Here is an 18,127-nt window from a genome sequence, read left to right as displayed (position 1 = left end):
CCAGGCTGAGGAGAGAAGGAAAATGGCCAAGGGGAAATCTGGGGCGGGTGGTTAGGAGAGGGCGTTGGTGGCGGGCCTGGCTAGGCCCACGAAAAAGCGGCTGTTGCCAGGCCGAGGAGAGAGGTAAAGCAGCAGCTGAGGGGAAAGCTTGGGGTGGGTAGTTGGTTAGGAAGCGGCGACGGCAAGCCTGGCTGCTGAAAGGAGGTGGCTGCGAGCCCTGCGCACCTGCTGGGGTCAGGTCAGGAGGCGGCGGTTCTTGACTTTGGGCAGGCAGTGAGGAGGGATGGGGAAGTGGGCTAGCTGGGAAGGGGGGGAAGTTAGCTGGGCGGGCATCAGAGATGTCCAGGGGAAGAGTCAGGGTGAAGGGGGGTGAAGAGTCAGGGAGAACTAGGGGCAGGTGACGGGCGAAGCTGGCGTGGGGGTGGGCACGGCTGGCCCCAGCTAGCGCACATATGCTCTGTGCGCTATGGTGGATTAATGTAGTAGCAAATGTAGCATTTGATACAGGCCCCGCATTTTCGAGGGCCCCACACGTCTAGCTTCCAATAAATATCCCTTTTCTGCTAAATGTGCCTTTTAAGAGAGGGCCAGCACAGCATCTGTCCAGTGGTTGTTGCTGCTGCCTACCACATTTTTCTTTGTAGAGTGTGGGCCCTTTGGAGACAGAGAATCATCTATCCACTCTTTATTTTTCTATGTAAACCACTTTGAGAATTTTGATTGGAAAACGGTATATAAATGTTCACTGTTGTAGTAAGTGTGAGTTTGTGGCTTGGTCTCCCATACTCCAAAATATAGCAAATGAAAAAATGGAATTACTTTACTATGCAAGTAAATAATTTATGTTTTAATATTTATGTGCTTAAAAAAAAAATTTAAGGCCCCTTTATAACATATGCTACATGTCCTGCACTAGCTTAATCCAGCCCTGTCTGTGCGGGGTCAGCTAGTGCCCCCTTCCCCACTGGCTGCTGCCAGCGGTTGCCACTGCTGCCCAGTGTGGCAATGTGTGGGGCAGCAGTGGCAGCTGGCAGCAGTCAGTACGTATGCTGGCCACATTCTTAATAAAAATGTGCACTGCAAGAGGCCCACCAGACCGAGTGGGGCAATGGGTAGCAACCCAGCAGCATCCCAGGAGTGGGAGAAGTGCTGGGTCGGTGAGTTGCCATGTTCCAGCTCCACTACACCAGTGCTCTTAGCCCTTTCTGTGAACTGTAGTGGGCATGTTCTCCCCTCCACCATGGCTAAAGGAATCAGAGTTCTACTATGTTCTCTCCTTCTACCAGCACTAATTGGTACTGTGGTTCCCCCACAACTTCAGCATGAGTTGGATTGCCGTGGAGTGTATTTCCCCATCAATCGGAGGGATTGAAAGGATCCCCATGGCCCGATTCAAGGTTGCAGTTCTCCTCTTCTTCTCCCTTTTTGTTTTTCAAGATGTTCAGATTCACATCCATAAATGTAGGAATCCGTAAATTATGTAAATGTGTACAGGAAGATAGCTGCCACCATAGTACCGCTGACTTCTGTATCCAGGACTAGGAAGGTGAAGTTAAAATAGCAAATTGAGAGACTATTGGACACTTGATGGCTGTAAGTGTACCTAAACTTGTGACTTGCTTAGAAATATTTATCTGGTGTCTGAAGAGCAGAACTCATGTTCTATGAACATGCATGAAATATATAATTATAGACGGATTCTGTGAGCTGCTTCAGGAGGGGACAATCTGGAATGGAGATTGGACGTGTTTGTGCATGCTTAACCCTTTTCCTGCTCAGTGCTTTACCCCTGCAACTTTGCCCAAGCTGTATTTTATCCTATGAAGTTTTAGATCATTACTCTCACAAGCATATGTCTCTGTTCCCGTATAGGGCAGAGGTGGGGAAGGAGTTGCTGTGTAAATAGTGAAGTGCTTACCACTGTTCCCCCGCCTCTCAAAAATTGCCTGCTCTTGAAGCTGCTCTTCTTTAATACAAGTGGCTGCTGAAGCATTAATTTACATAAAGGGGATAGTAAAAAGATAGGAACTAGCAAAATGGTTCTACTGGAAGTGCAACTATCCCATATTTGGAAGGCTGGGTAAACAAATTGTGAGAAATAGCAGCCTTGTCAGAACTAACAAATCATGTATGCTTTAAGGATGGGAGGCAAAAAACACTGATGGCTTGGTTCCAAGACAGATAGCCTTTATTCACGATTGCAATAATAGGTACCAGATGAAAGTCCATTAAACTAAAGACAGTGCAAGCATAATGAGATTTTAGCCCTTTATGCAGTACATTTCTTCCCCCATCACCCCACCACAAGACTATTGAATGTTCTTTTCGGTCTCCGTATGTTGCATTGTGCTGCCTCAGTGGTCCCACTTCCCCAAGCAGTGAGAAGTTCCCTGAGCCCTCAGCATGTCTGACTCGGGTTTCCTTTGGAACAAAGTTGCTGTAGACCAGTGATTCTCAAACTTGGGTCCTCAGGTGTTATTGGACTTCAACTCCCATAATCCCCAACCAAAGGCCACTGAGGCTGGGGATTATGGGAGCTGAAGTCCAATAACACCTGAGGACCCAAGTTTGAGAATGCCTGCTGTAGACTGATAGTGTCTTTGTGATATTTGGTTTATCTAGGTAAATATACAGGTTGAGCACTGGATGGAATTGAGAAGATAACAGATTATTCTTAAAGTCAGCAGTAGGTTACATCAGTGTCCAAACTCTGCAAACTGAGATGCGGAAGCTTAGCTTTCTGCCTTGGTTGCCTTGTTCTCAAGGTGGACTCTTTCCAATCCCTTCTTGAGTTATCTCACTAGTTGTTCTTTTCACATCCACTTCATACATGCACCCCTACTTTGTGGGGAGGGGGAATTGGGTAATCCTACGCCTTCCTATGGGTTCCCGCCATGAGGAGGGAAGTTTGTGACTCTCTCCAAGTTTCTCCATGGTGTTGTTCTCCAGTGTGGAAGCCATTCAGGCTAGTCCACAGCCATTAACTCAAACTAGTGCAAGCCTTTCTTGTATCCTGCAGCTGCACATGCAGAGAAGCCCCATCAACCCCAGTCCCACAAGTTACATCAATGATGCAGATCACTTCATGGCAACTGCACTTTTTGATATCTTGATTTCAAGTAACCTCTTAGCTGGGGCTGAGGGGATAGGGTGTCAGTATAGTACCCAGAAGCAATATGCAGCTCAGCAGCATTGTGAATCTTGCCCAAAGACTATTTCAAACCCATGTGAAGATTTTACATCTAAATGTTGCAGGAGCTTTCCAGCAGGGCCTGACCACTGCTTTGATGATCTGGGCGTAAAACAGATACCTGCACAAATGTAGGTTGCGTTTATCATTGTCATAGTGGCTATATGGAATATCCATGTTCAGAGGCTGTCATGCAGCCTCTATAGGCCAAGGCTACTTGATTGTGTAACAGAAAGAGACCAGTTCAACAAAGGTTCAGGCAGGAAGAAGGAAGGGACTCTGTTCCCAATTAAGATCACCACTAGGAAATTCTAGTACCACCTACTGGCTGGACATATTACAACAACATTTCCACACAGAGGCAGTAGATCAGTAATTGTGTGTGGAGTGGCGGGGTGGAGCAGCGGTTGCTTTCAGGCACAACTTCTGGCCTTCATGGAGACATCTGGTTGGCTACTTTGGAAAGCAAGTTGCTGGAAGAAAGAGAAGTCATTCTGGTCCAGCAGGCTGTCCTTAGTTGTTTAAAATAACTAAGCAATAGAAAAAACAATTTTGCAAAATCTTACAAAAGCTAAGCTTTATAAACAGACTCAACATAGTCTTTTATCATTTATGTATAAAGCAGTATTATAATATCCAACCAAAACAGAATTCTCTGTGTAGATTATTTAAAAAGAAAGAGATAAAAGAAACCCTGAGAGTGGCTATGGAGAGAAGATGGAAATGCCCTGTTTTGAATGAAAGATTAGCTTAAAAGCAGATATGGTGTATCTTTATATTCTCTCTCTCTCTCTCGACTCTTCTTCTTTTAAAGAAGAGGCTCTCAAATGACATCCAGTGATCCGTGTTCCAGTCCCCGTTTACCTTGCTGTCCATCTGTCATTGACAGGCCAGTATGTGTTGCTACCTCTGGCATAATGCTGCTGCGAACGTCTAGGTTGTTGACAGGAGTGAGCTGTGGCATGAAGGAGATTGTCAGAATAAGCAGTACAGCTGGCAGCTACCTGATGCAAGAGCTGGATTCACATGCTGCTTTGATTCCCTGCCAAATTAAAGCAGCCTGTTTAATAAGTCTCAGGGGGAGAAGGTATGCTACATTATAAGATGGATGGTGTGAGAAATGTAGGGTTTCTTTTCAAACTTTGTATTTTATTGCCCTGATACAAGGCTGCAATAAAGTGGGGAATATCAGCTGTTGGTTTTTGTCACTATCCAGTAAAAGATATCTTTGTGCACTGCATGATTTGCCCTGGATCCTAACATGGACATCACTTGGAGATTAATTGGTACAAAAAGTGAAGACTTTTTGGGTGTAAATTTGCTGCTCTAGAGTAGGCGAGGCCTTTGAGCACCTTTGAGTAGGAATTCAGCGTTTTGTGACGGTGGTGGTAAGATGAAGTTGTATCTCAATTTGTGTGAGTTCATGAAACTATTCTGTTATGCATTGTGATTGGCGTTTTCTTACAAAAAACAGGTGGGGCTGTGTTGGCTAAAATAGGAACAATTATGCCTCATAACTTGCTGGCATCCACTATAAATTACATACTAGGAATCCAGAGGCAGTTAACAGTCTTTGTAAGTGATGTACAAATTTGATCACTAATGTTGACCGTTTTTGCGCTTCCTGGGTCCGTGTGAAGGTGAATGCAACAGGGACAGGTCCCTGACCCTGCTCTGTCTCCAAGCTGGAGAGGAGAATGGGGATTTGTCTCTGCAGTTGCTCTGCATTCTGATGCTTGGTGTGATGATAGACAAAAGACCTCTTGCTTCCCTCTCCTTAGAGGAGGGTAGGGCTAGTGGCAAGCACCAGTTGTATTTGGCTGCTAGCTTGCCATTCAGAATTGATGGATCACTGTGATTTATTTTGAAATAGTCAGATACTTTGAGGCGACCAAGAGCCATTTTCTTGAATTGGCATCTGAGAAGAACTTTTACTAGCCTCTTCAATCCTGGCCTAAAAATACTACACAGCCTAAAAGCATCCTTGGTTTACTGAAAGTTCTTTTGTTTGACCTCCAAGGATGGTGTCAGAAGCTAGCCAGCTCAAGCACAAGCCAAGGGTCAACCTAACTGGGCCAATGCCTGGCCCCTCCATTCCCTTTGGCATCAGTAGCATGAGTCAGCCAAGAGACTTGTCACTGCTTCACCCAGCACTCCCATCTACAAATGGAAGCATTCCTCAAAGGTCCCTGTGTCATCATAGGGCCTCTAGAGGACACTTCTATTGACAAATTGGAATGGTGGAGGATTAGAGATGGAGGAGCTGCTTTGTGATTCTCTTGCCCAAGATAGCTTCTAAATATCTGGTATTGATTTTCAATAGTCACACTTAAAAGGCTTGGAGGTTGCCAGGATGCATTTTTTAATACCTGGAACAATGGCTTACAGTACCGCTTATCACTGCCCCTGTCTGGTGCAAAGCTGCACACACCCCGCCCTCTGCTGCGCATGTTAAGATCTGATAAAGCATTTTGTGCTTTTCTAGTTTTGTGTGTTGTTGTTGTTGTTGTTGTTGTTGTTTTGTTTGTTTGCTTTGTTTTTGAATGAGGAATTGCTTACTGTGTTGGGATTTGAGAAATCCCATTTATACCAGTAGGTTAAATTTCCTTATTCAGAAGGGAGAGATTTTCCACCTCTTTCTGGCTTCCCTTAAGGTTCTCTTTCTTTGGTACTTGTAATATAACTTTAAAACAACAAGTATTCTTTAGCTCTGCAGATATTTTAATACACAGTCAATTTTCAGTGATTTCCAAAGTGTACAGATAATCAATGATTGTTGTATACAGTGGTAGGCTGCATTCATTCATCTTCACCAGTAGTTCATTTATCATAAGGAGTTTGTGAATTGTGAAAAACCGTGATTGAAAGCCTGTCTTACAAAAAAAAATTCAAGCTGAAAAGCTTAAAACTTTGTGGTCTACAAAGGAAACAGTGATAAATAAAAATTGCTAGTATGTGTTTCTGTATTTCAGTGTGTTAGACTTTTATGTTTTCTTTATGCTATCATTCTTGGGAATAGTTGCTTGCTTTTATTTCCAGGGAATTTTGTTTAGGATTAGGACACAGGCACTAACCTTGATATAAGATTTTATTGTAAATTGTCTTGGGAATTTTATATAGAAAGTGAAACATACATCCATACACATTATTATTGGGTGATAAATAAAAGACAAACAATAATTCCCTCAATTATCTGTGATGTTGTATTCATCTATCATCTACCATGCAGGACGTAAAAATAAATAAAGGTCATTTAGTTTGTTGCAGAAAACTAGAAGACCTTTGGTCTTTAGACCCTCTTAGCTTTTTGCAGCAAATCCAAAAGGGTCTCATGGCACTTTAAAAGCTAAGAAATCTTTACTCCATCTGGCTACCTCAGAGGGAAAGATGAGGCACCAAGGCAGTCTCCATTGGACCAGCTGGGACCAGATGTCATTTGCTTTCTTCCCTGGTAGAATCACCTCTACCTACAGCTATTCCACCTGGTCAGTGTGTGACACTGTGAAAGAGTTTGTGCCCGAATGTACCTGTTTCCATCTTCTCTCTCAATTCCATCCCTACTGTGCCGTGCTCCTTAGGGTAAAACTAATTGCTAGTTCTATGTGTGCGATTGAAGCTAGCGTGCTTGAGTTTTTATTTAGTAAATAAGAGCTGGATCAGTTCCACAATGTGTGGGAATGGGGTACAATACTCTACACCCCACAATCCCAGTTCCACCTCCCCCACGGTTTCTATTTGCCTTGAAAAAAGAAGCTCCCATTTATGTTGGTGTGAGCATTTGCCAAGGGCAAATAGCAACCATGGTAGACCTCCCACCCCAGTCTTGTTTGGGATGGTGACTGTGGCAAAGGGATGAATCTCATCCCTTCTAAACTGTGGTTCTGATACATTGGAGTATGTGTGTGTGATCCTACTGCAATTTGCTGAGTGTAAAAACAAGCATGCTAGCTCCAAACATGCTTAAAACAAATAACATCTGGTTTAACCCTTTGATTGTAAGCCATTATTACAAAATGAAAATTGCCTTGAGTACTTTGGGAGAAAGTCTTACATAAAAGTAGTAAGTAAGTAAATATTGGCATGAGCTTTTATAGGCAATACCAACTGTTGCATCTGATTGAGTAGGATTTTGTCAAAGCTACAGTGAATAAATATGTAGTCTTTAAAGTGCCACAAGACTTTCTGTTGTTGCAATAAGAATCCTTGTAAATGTTCTCCTGTGCTCAACTTGTATTAAACCTTTTGCATCCAGGACCTAAAGTTAAGGATCTTCTTGTGGTGTCTACAGAATTTTCTGTTGCATCACAAAAAGAGAGTGGGTTACCTCTAAATCATGTTGCTGTAGCTCCTCCTATTTTATATGGCACTATATAAGAGGAGAGGCCTGTTGTTGACTGGGCAAAGCTGTTTTGCATAGATTACACTGATAGAGAAATTAAAGATACGTAATAGGGTTTTTTAATTAATGTGCTTGCAAAAGGGAAGTAAAAACAGTTTGACATTTGTAGGATTTCAATTTCAAATATTATTTTAATTGAATAATTACCATAAATGGTAAATTTGAATCTGAGAAAGATGTTCTGTCTCTCTTGAGCGTGATGTTGTCTTTGAATTACTGATCTGATTGAGTACTAAAAATCTGTTGAGAACAATAACAGTTAAAATCTGTCGATTATGTTCAGAATTTCTCCTAAAAATAATAATACAAATTAAACCATTCACCCAACATGTTCTGGTATAAAATAGGAAATAGATGACCTACAGACACGAAATGACACTTTGAGGAGAGGAGAGCTGGTCTGAGGAGAGGAGAGCTGGTCTTGTGGTAGCAAGCATGACTTGTCCCCATAGCTAAGCAGGGTCTGCCCTGGTTGCATATGAATGGGAGACTTGATGTGTGAGCACTGTAAGATATTCCCCTCAGGGGATGAAGCCGCTCTGGGAAGAGCAGAAGGTTTCAAGTTCCCTCCCTGGCTTCTCCAAGATAGGACAAGATTTATTTATTTTTAAATAGGATAAGATTTTTTAATTGAACCAACTAACTACCAAATCATACAGTACGTTGCCAAAGCACAGTTATATACAAAGTGGTTGTTTGTACATCATATACCTACAAAGATTTACACACAAGGATTTGGAAACCCGCAGGGTTATAAAGTATATGCAGGCAGTACTGTAACTCGGGGATGGGGGATTACAAGGCACATCAGGTAATCGGGGGTTACGTACAACGTCCATTCCCCTAATTTGTCCCGTTGCTGTTTAGAAGAGATACTCTTGTCTTTTTGCACATAACCATACAAACTTTTCGAGAAGAGATTTACTGTCTCATCCACGTGAATCTCTTGGTTGCGTCTTCCCTCCCTATTCCTATGGAGGAGCATTGCATTAAATGACATACAGATTTACTAACTTGATTACGAGAAGGGGAATGTTCCAATTCCCTAGTATGAGGGCACCTGTTCCATCCCGTTTCCTTGAAGGTTTCTTTCTGGGACCTCGAAAAGAGGTTCTATCACTCAAATCCAAGGTTAGTTCTTCCCAAGTCTGTTTTTCCAAATCAGGCCACTCTAACAACTTGCTTACTCCCTGCCACACTCTTTTGGCTATCACACACTCTTTTAAGAAATGTGAATGGGTTTCCCTGAATGAGAGATTCCTGCCTGCAACCTTGGAGAAGCTGCTGCCAGTCTGTGAAGACAATACTGAGCTGGATAGACCAATGGTCTGACTCAGTATATGGCAGTTTTCTATGTTCCTAAGTATGACTATTTTATACAAACAATTTTTTCAAAACATATAATAGACATTCCAGCCCTAACCATTGTCATAATGTTACAATGCATTGGAGCTGGTCAAAAAGTGGAAAGATTTGCAATTGTGCAGCTTTTAATAGCAACAATTGTTACTCATGAAATCAGTCATAATTTTCAAAGGAAGATTCCTCCTTGGAGATAGGAATAGAGCCCTAACCCTGCATAATCTTTAAAAATAAATTACATGCATCTTATTGGTTAGGTTGCAATGTTTGTTCCTTTTGTGAGTGGGCAGACATTTGAATGTGGATTACATACATTCACTTTGGCCAATCAATTAATGAGAAGGCTAAAGCTTGTTTTTCTATACTCTAAAAAGTCAAGACTATGTACCGTATTTTTCGGACCATAAGACGCACTTCCCCCCCAAAAAAGTGGGGGGGGAATGAGGGTGCGTCTTATAGTCCGAATGCTGTCCAGCAAGGCTGTTGTAAAAGGATATTTGTTTGCCCGTGGTGTCCCATGCGCTGTCGCCCGCTGCTGCGTTCGCTTACTGTCGCTTACAGTACTTACAATTTACAGTTCAGGTGCTGGAGGTGATGTCAGCCCTCCCCGCCCCTCATAGCCACAGCCGCTTAATCAGCAACGCCATACGGACGGGCGCTGAGGGAACGCCCGCCCACCACTCTCAGACACACCAAACCAATCAGGTGCTGGAGGTGAAGTCAGACCTCCTCGCCCCTCATAGCCAGAGTCGCTCCATCAGCGATGCCGTACGGACAGGCGCCGAGGCAATGCCTGCCGCCCACCACTCTGACATGCCACACACCCTGCGTCAAATGACACAAAAGGAGGCGGGATAGCATCCGCCAACAGTAGGAGTCAGATTACCTCGATGGCGATGACGGCGCGGAGGGGGGAGGGGGAAGGACTTAATGTACCAGTACCTGGGAAAATAAAAGATTATTAAAACCATGACAGCCTGTGACAGTCGTCTCCCTTTCTCCCTCCGCCCGCTTCTTACTGTGCTGCTACTAATGTGCTGCTCCATGTCCAGCTTGTTGTAGCTGTGTTCATGAGAGCACTGCAAGTCCCGCCTCCTGGGTGCGTCTTATGGTCAGGTGCGCCTTATGGTCCGAAAAATACGGTATTCCCTAGCAAGAGAGATAATCTTTACAGATTTATTTAGTTAACTATTTATTTGATTTATATACCGCTCTTCCAAAAATTGCTCAGGGTGTTTAAAATCATTTAAACATTAAAATAATTAACATTAAAATCATTTTAAACCAACATTAAAAATTAAAACCATGAATCTAATTAAAAGCCTGGGTGAATAAATGTGTCTTCGGTGCCTTTTAAAAAGTTGCCAGCGGGGAGGCTCTTATTTCAATAGGGAGTGCATTCCAAAGTCCAGGGCAGCAGCAGAGAAGGGCCATTCCCGAGTAGGGCAACTGCAGATGAACCTCTCCAGATGATCCTAACAGGTGGTGGGGCTCATGGTGAAGAAGGCATTCTCTTAAATACCCAGGGCCTAAGCTGTTTAGGGCTTCATAGGTAATAATCAGCACTTTGTATTTTGGCTGGAATCATATACCGATTTGTATATTGGCAGCAGGTATAGTTATTTCAACACAGGAGTAACATGGTCTCTCCTAGATTACCCAGAGACCAACCTGGGCCACATTCTGGACCAACTGCAGTTTCTGGACTATGTACAAAGGCAGTCACACATACAGCGCATTGCAGTAATCCAGCCTAGAAGTTATCAGCATATGTACCACCATTTTGAGGTAGCTCATCTCAAGAAATTGACACAGCTGGCGTATCAGCCAAAGCCAATAAAAAGCACCTCTGGCCACCACCTCAACCTGGGACACCAAAGGAGTCCTGGGACACCAAAACTAAAGGAGCAAGACAAGGCTCTGTGGATGGTTGGTATATTCTGTGGGTATAGCACAGATGATGTGTTATAGCTATGGGCTTTGACAAGAGAGGCATATTTCTTAGATACAGACTGTTTCTGGGCCGAATTCAAAGTGTTGGTTTTAACCTTTAAAGCCCTAAATAACTTGGGTGACCTGAGAGATTTCCTTGCTGCAAATGTCCCAACCCGGACCTTATGATCTTCTTCAGAGGCCCTCCTCCGAGTGGGCGGCTAACTAATAAAGTTGTTGTTGTTGTTAATTTATTATTTATTAATTATACATAAGCAGAATGGTTGCTTTTACATCATGCTTTCCTTACCAAAATAGGTCTTGGTGGTTGCCTTCTAATTAGATATTCTGATTGGCTTGCATTCTATTTGCTGATGAAACAATGTTTTATTATCTGTGCAATGAAATGCACATTTTGAGTTGTCGTAATATTGCAGTTTTTGTGGAATGAAATGAGTAAGCTAATGACTAGAATTTTCAGAGCACATTGTGCAGTTAAGTAGACCTTCAGGTGCTTAATTAGAGCAATAAATGGAACATAAATACTGTAAGTACCTTAGAACATATTTAGACAATGAATTTATTCTGTTGGCCAACTACGAATCAAAGCATTCCTCAATGAACTCTGTATCCTGGTGGGATGTAATGTATGAGCTGCTGCTGTTATCCTCTATAATCATAAGCTAAAGCGTGATCCTGTGCCTGTCTTCAGCCCGTATCTTTCTTGGCCGTTCTGGGCATGCGCGGAGCGCATGCCCAGAACAACCATGAAAGATACGGCTGTCCAGACACAGGCGGCCATCTTGTTTAGTGGCAGGGGGACCGGGAAAAACAGAAGCAGCAGCGGGGGAACTGGGAGGGCTGAGCCAGCAGTGGGGGAACCGGGAGGGTTGTGACAGCAGCGGAGGAACCGGGAGAGCAGCGGGGAAAAGAGTGGGCGGGTACCTTTAAGAGCGGCGGGAGGGTTTACTTACCCCTCCCGCTGCTCTCTCACTTGCTGCCACCAGCCGCCCCCGCTGCCCCCCCACCTCATTAAGGGCCAAATCGGCCCAAACTACTGCCGCCGCGGCCGCCGGCCGCCCTCCCAGCTGCCCGAGTCCTCCTCACCACCGTCTTAGGCCCGTGTCAGTCGGGCGATCAGGGACCATAATCGGAGAAGGAGAGAGGAGCTCGCAAACAAAGCTCCTCTCTCTGCAAAGCCTCTGCCCGAACTGGCGCTTTGGGCGCAAAGGACGTGCTGCTGCGGGCCGTGCGCGGAGTGGGGGGTGGCAGTAGCCACCGCGGAGGCGGGCCCAAGAGTGCAGCCGCAAAGGCGCCCCAGCGACTCCCCTCCTTCCCCCGCCCCCTCCCTCCCTTCCCGCCCACCCTCGGAGGCAGGCAGGTGAGCATACCAGGTCTTAAACCAGTTTAGTCCCACTGAACTGTAGGGTGTGCTTTAATATTCAATGTTAGCTTAATTTGGTTTAGTCCCTGAATCTTCAGTGGGGCTAAAGTAATAAGTCCAAGTATACTGCTTTAAGTCATTTGCTGCTTGCCAGATTAGAATATATTGGTATACATGTATATATTGGTATACATGTATGCCTTCTCCCACTTTTTTTGACTGCACTGCACTTTTTCTGACTGCACTTTTTTTAAACTTTAAAACTGAGGTTTTTTGGCAGTGCTCTGATGCAATGATTTAATGCTGCTAAAAGATAGCAACCCCATAATGTATGCCAACAAACATATTTTATATTATCAAGCTTCCAATTAGCATGTTTTCTTCATCAAGGAGGAAGGCAAAGACAGACAGAGAGAGAGAGAGAGAGAGAGAGAAAGGAAGGAGTGCAAGAGGGAGACAGGACAATAGAAAGATGGAAAGAAGGAAGGAGAGAAGGGAGGGAAAAGGACAAAAGAAAGAAGGAGGGAGGGAGGGAGGGAAAGAAGGAAAGAGAGAAGGAAGGAAGGAAGGAAGGAGAAAAAAAGGAGAAAGGCGTGAGGGAGAAGGACAAAAGAAAGACGGAAGGGAGGGAGGAGCAGCCAGCCCCAAAGAGCGAGCCCATTAAAGGAAGGAAAGAGGGAAAGAAAAAAGAAAGAAGGGAGGGAGAAGAGGGGGAAGGAAGGAAAGGACAGAGAGGGAGAGAGAAGGAAGGGAGGAAAGAGGGAGAGAGAGAAAGAAAAAAAAGGAAGGAAAGGAGGGCGAGAGGGAGAGAGAAGGAAGGAATGGAGAGAGAGAGAAGAAAGGAAAGAAGGGAAGGAGAAGAGGGGGAAGAAAGGAAAGAGAGGGAGAGGGAGAGAAAAGGAAGGAATGAAAGAGAGAGAGAGAGAGAGAAAGGAAGGAAAGGAGGGTGAGAGAGAGGGAGAAGGAAGAAAGTGGGGGGGAACAGTACTAGCGCCCGTTATTTTAACGGGCTTAAAAATACTAGTACCTTGATAAAATTGTCTTGTCCAAAGCTTGGTGACTGGAGATCATGGCATGTTGGACCCCTTCTGACAATAAAGTTCTGTAGGGATTCAGCAATTGTTATTCAGTGGAGGGAAATGTTGGCTCTATTTAAAGAAAATTGTTTTAATAGAACCAGTGTTGGTGTATAGCTGTGACAGTGAACATAAAAATTGTACTGGGTCAGTTAAGTGATCCATCCAACTCACTAGACTGTCTCGAGCAGTGGCAAGTGCTTCAGGATATTTTATAGCACAGTAGGCTAGCAGAGTGCTCTGTATGTCACTACATGTTCCTGTTATTGGGTACTATAAGATATTAAAGGCAGCCTACTGAATAGTTGTTGACGTTCCTACAGTCCATGAATTCATCTGATCTCCATTTTTTAAATGAAACTCTAATGTTGTCCGTTTCAACTTCTCGTACCAGAAAAGATCATAACTCAGTTGTGAATCTTTGTTATAAAACTATCAGTGTTCATGGTATTCCATAGGCTACTGTTAGGCGAAAAGACAGGCCCTTGACCTCTCCAAGGAATTTAAAAGCTCCTGGGAGTTATTTTTAATTGGATGCCCTTGGAGATTTTTTTGAAGGTTATTTGGGGACAACTTTTGCAGACAGGGAACGTGGTGCTGTATCTGCATTTCTGGAAGAAACATAATGTATTTTTAAAAATTAATTGTAAAAGGTTCCTTTTTATTTCTAGATCAAAAAAAGATATATTGACAAATGCCTAACCCAATACCTAATCAAACTGTAATGTATATATATTTTGCCTACATGGTAGGCAAAACAATAAAGACAAGAAGCAAAGAAAACAATTTAAATCACTCAAGTTTTATGTTAAATCAAAAAGAGAGAAGCAAAAATAAAGGGCTATGACATACATGATTTCAAATTAAGACAATACTTTTACAGTGCAACAGGCCTTGTCTTAAATTACCATTAATACCTTGAATGGTTGTGCATTATCCTGACTGTTGTCCCAAAAATAAATAAAAAGGGACCCTTTTTGAATGAAGCCTAATGTACAAGTTGTTCAGGAACCCTGTCAACATGATCTCTGGATACTTTCTGGTGTCAGAGATCAATGAACATGCTGTAGCTAATCTCCATGAGTTACTGACTCATTTAAGTTCTCACAAACGCAGACAAATGTCTGCAAAAAATGACTAATTATTATTATTTTTATTTATTTAGTACATTTATATACTGCCCTATACAAAAAAAAAGTCCCTGGGCGGTTCAATTATAATGACTACACTGACCTCTTAATTTCCAGCGGAAGGATAAACAACTTGTGATCTGTTTCCTTTGTTTCCTTCCTCTCTGTTGTGGTGCCAGCATATTCAGTTAGTGCTATGATCAAAGGTTTTCAAAATAGCCCCTTCAGTTTTTTCCCCTAGAGCACACGGGCTTGAACAACTTGGGTTAAGTGGTGTGTTCTCTTCCTCTGCCTTGGATGTGTCCCGTTTGTTACTGGTCTCAAGAGGTGCTGGTTCCTGCTGCTCCTCAGCTGCGAAGCCAGACAAAGAGCCTGTCACAAACCCCAGCTAACTATGCTGTGAATTTGGCTCTATGCCTCAAGGTCACCTCTGACAGCTCTAAGCATCTGTGCAACTCCATTCCCTACTGCAGTGATGTTTGGATTTCAGTCAGAGTATGTGTGTGAAGAGGAGACTCTAGCAGGCAACCATACTTGGCCATGTATGCAGCCAAGCTCTCCTTCAGCTGGAATGGGATGGAGATTAAATAGCGTTTTGTAAAAGCTTGTGCAAATACATTTGTGATCTTTATTCAGTGCAGATAGAACCCTGAAATGTCCCCTTAAGGGCAAAAAGCAAAACAAGTCTAGTAGAAATCATTGTGCATTGACTTCTAGAATTTTTTATTTTTGTTTTTAAGATGGCGGTAGGAAATCTCGGGACTTAATTAAGAGGTTCTGCGGTTTAGCCAATTGAGGTGTGCAAATGGGATTCACGGGAGTTGCTCTTACTAGCTCCCACAGACAATGGCCGAGTGCTGCAGTGGGACCTGGACTGTATTTCAAGGAAGGGAAGGGACGGAGAAAAGTTGGCTCATCAGCACAGAAGGCTAATGACTGGAAAGAAACTGCCTGTTAATGTTGACATTCCATTTCTCGCTTTGTCTACATGTTGCTAGTTTGTTGCATAGCTGGATTGCCAGCATCTGTGGCAGTGTGTAGGGCTTGCTCTTGATATGGCTCTTCTGCTTTTCCTCTTTCTGAAAGACCATACAAGTGCTGGCTGGCTTTGATAGCTAGCAAAAAATTGTGGTTGCTAGGACCCTATCGATCCTATAGTCAAGAGAAGAGGGGTCTTGGTCAATGATAGACCTCAGAGGCAAGTGCTTCTAAAGATCATTCATCAGGTCAGCCATGGCAGTCTCATCCCCATAGCCTGCCTGTAAGCCAGTTTGAAATGGGTCCAGGTAATTTTAAGTCTATGGCAGCTTCTCAAGCAGGGTTCCTTGTGTGTAATGGAGCTTTAGATCCTGGCCCTCATATATAGATTTTTATTCTCCTTGAAACAGCAAGTAGTTCTTGTTTTGATTGTTTAATTTCTATGTAAGTGACTTACTGCAGCCTAAGAATGTCTCTTATGCAGAGGACGAGGAAGTTACTTTTAAAGTCCATCACCAGTTATAGACATTTGCAAAGCAGTTAGCAGAAGATGAGTGGTGGTTTTTGATTTGATTTTTGATGCAGGACTTCAAAATTGCTTAAAAGCCCCTCCCCGCCCACACAGTATTGAGAAAGAACCTTTTTTGAATTGCATATGCAGGTGGCCCTCGTTATTTGTGGGGGTTCTGTTCTGGCCTACAACTGCAGATAACAAAATCGCAGATAATGAATCCTTAACTCAGTGGGGGTTGGGGAGGTTAGGCTCCAGAGCCCAGAGAAATGACCAAAAAATTATTTATTTTGTTCTTCTTTGTTTACTGGATTTTTTACCACCTCACTCAAATGGCTCTGGGTGGTTCACAAATCACTGAAAGGAAAGGGTAAAAGCAGAAATACAGATGGAGGAGCACAGCATTGTACCTTGGCTGCCACAGCTCTCCAGCTCCTCCAGCAATACCCTCCCTGCAGCTGCTCTAGTGATGTGTATTCATGACATTTCCTCACCCCACTGTTGAAGTCCAGCACTTAGCAGCACAAGCCCCTTGGCCTGATTGGTTCGTAGCTTGGCCAAAGAGGCAGCACCAAATTAAATCCAAGTCAAGTAAATGCGCACACAGGACTTTGTGAGAATCAAGAAGTGAGAGGAGAATCAAGTTTCAATGGATAATTAAAATCAATTTTAAATGTTTAATTTAAATTGAATTTTTAATTGCAATTAAAATTAAATAATACAGTACTGTAATTATCAAAATTAAAACTAATTTTTTCAATTTGAAATTTTAATTAAAAATAACATTTCATTTAAATTGTAAAAGAGATAATTAGCATCTTACAAGGGCAGCACAATGCTGTAAGAGGCTCCAGAAAATGGCCCCAAGAAGCTCCAGAGCAATGGCTCCTGAAGGCTCCCAGTGGCTCTGTAAGGATAACAAATGGTACCCCAGATGGCTTTTAGAAGCACAAAATCCTTTAACAATGCAGCCCAAAGCTCTCCACTGTTCCCCTCTAAACTCTTCTCTCAACCCATGTGAACATGCAGCAAAATCATGACTATGTAAGAGCAGAACTGCACTGTTGAAAACTGCAGCTATGAGAAGCCATGCATCACGGTTGGGTATATATTGCTTGACCACATATATGCGAAATGGCAGATAATGAGGGCCACCTGTAATCCATACTTATAGCATGCTGTATTAACATCAAGGAATGTGTGTGTGTTGTCTCCGGCAGGCCTACAGTGGTTTTTCTGTTGTATTCTAGCAGGCTGTCTGCCAGAGATGGATAATTCATCTCTCCATGTCTTGCATAGGACACTGTATACAACACTGCTGGGTAAGACTACATAAACATATTGCCAGCCTCCAGATACTGCATTCAAGCACCGTATGCACCATCTGAAGAGTCAACGTCAAGCCAATCCATAGACAGCCATGCACTCACTTACCATGGACTGTATAAAACACTCTCATTGGATAATTCTTGGAGTAATCCCATCAGAGGCCTTGACAGACCTGATCCAGGTCTCCCTTGCTTAATTTGCCATAGGCTCAACATTTCTCTCTCCCCATTTACCCCAAGTGTCAACTCTGCTCCTCAACTCATTCATCTGTGTGTGTTACCAAGTTTACAGGCCAGCTCTAAAAAGGTTCACTTTCACTCACTACAACGAGCTTCTGACAATCACATAAGTATGTAAGCAATAAGAAAATCATAAGAACATAAGAACAGCCCTGCTGGATCAGGCCCAAGGCCCATCTAGTCCAGCATCCTGTTTCACACAGTGACGCACCAGAAGCCGCTGGAAGCCTACAGGCAGGAGTTGAGGGCATGCCGTCTCTCCTGCTGTTACTCCCCTGCAACTGCTACTAAGAGGCATCCTGCCTTTGAGGCTGGAGATGGCCTATAGCCATCCGACTAGTAGCCACTGAAAAGTGATCTAAACAGAAAAGAATCTGTGCTACCCAGCAGTGGTGTATGCAGTGTCCTATGCAAGACATGGAGAGATGAACTATCCATCTCTGGCAGCTGTGGTCTGTTAAACATAGATCTAAGAATTGTGGTTTTGAACATAGATCTAAGTAGTGTACCTCTCTGTCACTGAACATAGTTGACGGCAACTGGAGATGGACCTCTCCAGATGATCTCAATGGGTGGTGGGGCTCATAATGAAGCAGA

The 18,127-nt window shown here is 43.4% G+C and overlaps 1 protein-coding gene and 1 long non-coding RNA gene across 3 annotated transcripts in view; one reads left to right on the top strand and one right to left on the bottom strand.

Annotated features, from left to right (window-relative positions):
* Positions 1–18,127, top strand: part of SUCLG2 (succinate-CoA ligase GDP-forming subunit beta) — a 322,226-nt gene that overhangs the window by 79,810 nt on the left and 224,289 nt on the right. The window lies entirely within an intron of this gene.
* Positions 7,708–14,820, bottom strand: LOC128346241 (uncharacterized). Its single transcript, XR_008316859.1, has 3 exons — positions 14,577–14,820; positions 13,295–13,369; positions 7,708–7,829 (listed from the first exon to the last, which is right to left on the bottom strand). It is a non-coding gene; the product is annotated as an uncharacterized LOC128346241 (long non-coding RNA).

Source organism: Hemicordylus capensis, chromosome 2 (assembly GCF_027244095.1).
Source record: "Hemicordylus capensis ecotype Gifberg chromosome 2, rHemCap1.1.pri, whole genome shotgun sequence".
Classification (NCBI taxonomy): domain Eukaryota; kingdom Metazoa; phylum Chordata; class Lepidosauria; order Squamata; family Cordylidae; genus Hemicordylus; species Hemicordylus capensis.
The sequence above is the reverse complement of the archived record's forward strand: the minus strand, read 5'-3'. Positions and strand labels throughout refer to the sequence as shown.